We start from the raw sequence: 5,072 nt of genomic DNA on the forward strand, positions 1-5,072 counted from the left end.
TTGTGTGGACGAAGGCGTCATTGTTGTCCATGTATATTTGGAAACTACTCATGCATTTGTCCAGCACTTCCCAGATGCTGCTGGAGTCATCTGCCCTGCACATCTCCCCTGCTGGGAGGAAAACTACAGCCCCACACTGCTGTCACTCACTTAAACACACACACACACACACACACACACACACACACACACAAAAACCCTTGTTCAAGATTAAAACAAATCCTTGAGTTACATTGTTTATACTTGTTTGTTTATTTTTTTTATCACAGAGATGTTTATGTCATGAATAATTTCATCACACAAAACAATGTAACAAATTTGAAAATTAACTCTCCCCTACTGGATAAAAGTAAATAAAGATAATATATTGTGGAGGACTTGCGCTTCCGGGTTCTTCGGACCACCAATCACTGACATGTTTTATGTTGCAATAAATGTTCTTTGTGCTTTCCAGCACTTGTCTTTTCGTCAGTCTCGCTCTCGCTCGTGCTCGTGCTCTTCCTCCACCATCAACAACCCTCTCTGCTGCCTTTTACAGAGCGACACGTGATTAGATAAGCATGCCCAGGTGGGCTATGTACGCACCTGTCGCTGATCTCGAAGCCGGTTCTGGTACACTCCGCTTCGCTGCAGGACCACAGGCCAAGCCCCCCTTCACATATATTTTATGTACAAAACGCCAAAACCAGTGAAGTTGGCGCCTTGTGTAATCCATGAATAAAAACAGAATACAATTATTTGCAAATCCTTTTCAACGTATATTCATAAATGAATAGACTGCAAAGACAAGATATTTAATGTTCGAACTGAGAAACTTTATTTCATTTTGCAAACGATTAAATTAAGAATTTAATTAATTAAATTTAGAATTTAATTCATTAAATTTTAAATTTAATGTCAGCAACGCATTGCAAAAGTTGGCACAGGGACATTTTTACCACTGTGTTACATGGCCTTTCCTTTTAATAACAGTAAACGTTTGGGAACTGAGGAGATCAATTGATTGAAGCTTTTCAGGTGGATTTTTTTCCCATTCTTGCTTGATGTACAGCTTAAGTCGTTCAACAGTCCGGGTTCTCTGTTGTGGTACTTCATATTGTGCCACACATTTCCAATGGGAGACTGGTGTAGGTTACAGGCAGGCCAGTCTCGTACCCGCACTCTTTTACCATGAAGCCAAACTGTTGCAACACATGGCTTGGCATTGTCTTGATGAAATAAGCAGGGGCGTCCATTATAACGTTGCTTGGATGGCAACATATGTTGCTCTAAAACCTGTATGTACCTTTCAGCATTAATGCTGCCTTCACAGATGTGTAAGTTACCCATACCTTGGGCACTAATACACCCCACACCATCACGGATGCTTGCTTTTGAACTTTGCATCTAGCACGATCCGGATTGTTATTTTCCTCTTTGCTCTGGAGGACACGACGTCCAAAGATTCCAAAAACAATATGAAATGTGTACTCGTCCGACCACAGAGCACTTTTCCACTTTGCATCAGCCCATCTGACCATGATGAGCTCAGGCCCAGCGAAGCCGACAGCATTTTTAGTACTGTGCATTTTCAGTACTGTGGTACCACGAGATACTAGTTTAATTGGTCCTGTGACGTAGTTTGTACCTCCAAAATCTTGTATTGCAAAATATTAAAATAAATGAAAATCAATCTAATTGGTGCTTGTCAAACAGTAAAATTTTAACATTTGAAATACATTTTAAAAATAACAACACATATTTAGATAAGACATTTTTGTATCAGAAACAAAACAATAGAATTTAATACAAATACGATGGTATAAATAATAATATTGCCCAACATTTAGATGGATAGATAAATAGATAGATAGATAGATAGATAGATAGATAGATAGATAGATAGATAGATAGATAGATAGATAGATAGATAAATAGATAGATAGATAGATAGATAGATAGATAGATAGATAGATAGACACTTTATTGATCCCCCATAGTGGAAATTCAGGTGTCCAGTCACATAAAAAACAGATCCACTTATACCAACAACAATAATAAATACTTACCATATTTTCCGGACCATAGGGCGCAGCGGATTAAAAGGGGCACTGCCGTTGAATGGTCTATTTTTGATTTTTTTTCATACAAAAGGCACCCTGAAGGGGTCAGATTATAATTATTGTTTTCTAAATGTAAAACACTTCCTTGTGGTCTACATAACATGTAATGGTGATTTTTTTGATTAAAATGTTGCATATATTATGTTTTACGGATCAACTTCAAGTCTTGTTGGCGGTCTTACTTACGTGGCTCACCTTCGGCAGTGTCTTCTCCCCGTCTTCTTTGTCGTTGCGGTGTAGCGTGCAAGGACGGGAGTGGAAGAAGTGTCAAAAGATGAAGCTAACTGTTTTATTGACGTTCAGACTTTACTTAAATTAACAACGGAGCAGCATCTCCTCATCTGTGGCTCACTAGTGCAATAACAAGACCATAAATGTGTCCCGTGAAAAACCGTCCGACCGGAACTATATCCACACATACCAACACCAATAATAAATACTTACTACTCAAAGATACTGACAACAGTAATACAATGCACATGTATGTTTTAGACAGATCTGTTGTACAGACTTATGGCCGACGGAACAAAAGATCACCTAAATTGTTCCGTTCTATAGTGAATTAAGAGGAGCATATTGCTATGGTTACTCCTCTGGTCGGCCATAGTGTCAAGGAAAGGATGTCTGGGGTTACTCAGGATGCCCTGCATTAGAGCCGTCATCCTTCTCTCAAGCACATCTCCCACAAACTCCACATTTTCCCCACCACAGAGACACATTTCCTGATCAGCCTGTCCAAACGGTTACTGGTTGCCTGTCCAGACACCCCCGATCCCCTGAGAGGGACAAGTGGTAGGAAATGGATGGATGGCATACAGTATTCCTCCGAACATACTCTGAGCAATAGAGTCCATATACGCAGGAACAAGGGCCAAGGTGGTGACCCCAGATGGCAACAGCGGGGAGTTTGACATCCTGGCTGGAGTTATACATGGGTATGTACTAGCCCCCCTTCCTCTTCATCATAGTCCTCGATCATGCGCTCAGGAAGGCAATAAATGGGCGAGTGCAGGAACTTGGCTTCACGCTGACACCAAGGAAGTCGAGTCGACAACCGGCAGTGGTCTTGACAGACCTTGACTATGCAGATGACATCAGTTTGTTCTCCAACAACGTGGTACAAGCACAATAACTACTACACAGGGTAGAGCTAGAGTGCGCCAAGGTTGGCCTTAGGCTAAATGCCAAGAAAACTGAGGTCATGACCTACAACGTTCCACCAGAACATAAACCTCTGGTAACATCAGGAGAAACTGTGCTGAAAGAAGTTGAGGACTTCAAATACCTGGGCGCATGGTTCATCTTAACTTAGCAAGATCTAAAAGTGAGGAAGGCACTTGCATGGAGGGCCCTGAACGGCATGACCAGTGTATGGAACTCCAACCTCCCCCGCCAAATCAAACTCAGCTTCTTCTACGCGACAGTTGAGTCCGTTCTCCTCTATGGCAGCGAATGCTGGACCCTGAAGCCAACCCTGGAGAAGTCTCTGGATGGTTACTACACCAGGATGCTGCGTGCAGTGCTCAACAAGAGTGCGCACGTAACCAACAGAATCCTCTACAAGGGAATAGCAAGGGTGAACAACAAGATTGCTGTAAGGAGAATGACACTAGTAGGACACTGCCAAAGGCATCAGGAGCTGCCAGCCAGCAAATTGGTTCTGTGGGAACCAACACATGGACATCGGTCAAGAGGACGTCCCACACAAACATACGTGCACATACTCAAGAAGGATGCAGGAGCTCAGAGTACCAAGGAACTGGCCAAATGTATGGAGAATCGGGATGACTGGAAGCATTGATGGAAGGATCGTTGGAGGACGACCTAGAGAGATGCATTGAAACCAGAATGCTACTTGTAGCTGTGAATAAAGAAGAAACTGAATTATTTGACAAATCAGACTCCATCCATCCATCCATTTTCTTCCGCTTGTCCATCTCAGGGTTGTGGGGGTTGCTGGAGACTATCTCAGCTGCACTCAGGCAGAAGGCGGGATACACCCTGTACATGTCGCCACCTCATCACAGGGCAAAAACAGACAACATTCATTTAGCGGTGTCAAACTCATTTTACCTCAGGGGCTGAATGGTGGAAAAAGCTGTGCACGCAATCAAAATCATGGCATTAAGATGAAGAAAATAAAGACAACTTCAGATTGTTTTCTTTGTCTTACTTTGGCCGAAAATAGAACAAACACATTCTGAAAATGTATCGGCAGCGGTAAAGTTTAGATCCAAGATGGAAAGAAGAAAGTGAATTAATGTTTATGACTGAATACATTTTTATATATGCATATATATGCATGTTTTCTTTTGTATTATTTTTTTTAATGCACAAATGACATTTATGACAACATTTTCCAAAACACAATATAGAATGTGAGCTATAACAGGATAATGCACATATTAATCATTTTTGTTTTCAAAACGCTTACAAAAAAATGGGACCCCAAAAATTTACCGTGGGACCCCATTTCTTAGACTTGATGGGGTCCATGGGACCCCATTTTGAAAATTCCTAGTGCCACAGTATTGGTGTGTACAAAAAGATGTGGCCTTCGGACCGGTTCTAATACTAATCAAATATCATCCTCCTCCTGCTGTGCGTCCGGACAAGCGCACCACGGGCCATGCCCACATGCGCTCGCTCTACGCTGCGGGCGCGCCTCCTCGCACCTGCAGACATTCACCAATCTACACACCTGCACGTGATGAGCGATCAGCCTTCAAAAGCAAACGCAGCCTGAGATCCGACGCCAGAACGTAGCTTCACGTACGCAGTACAGTAAGCACACATGTATCTAGCTCGCCCGCATGTGCATACTCTCTCCCTGTCGTGCTCATTGTCTCCTGTGTTGTGTCATCCTCCAGCTTCCCGCCATCCTTCCTTGTCGTCGAGTTGTGTGTCTCGTCACCTTGGACATCCCGTGGATTTTCCCTTGCCTTCCTGGACATCGACCTCACGCCTGCT

Source organism: Nerophis ophidion, linkage group LG05 (assembly GCF_033978795.1).
Source record: "Nerophis ophidion isolate RoL-2023_Sa linkage group LG05, RoL_Noph_v1.0, whole genome shotgun sequence".
In the NCBI taxonomy this organism is placed as follows: Eukaryota; Metazoa; Chordata; class Actinopteri; order Syngnathiformes; family Syngnathidae; genus Nerophis; species Nerophis ophidion.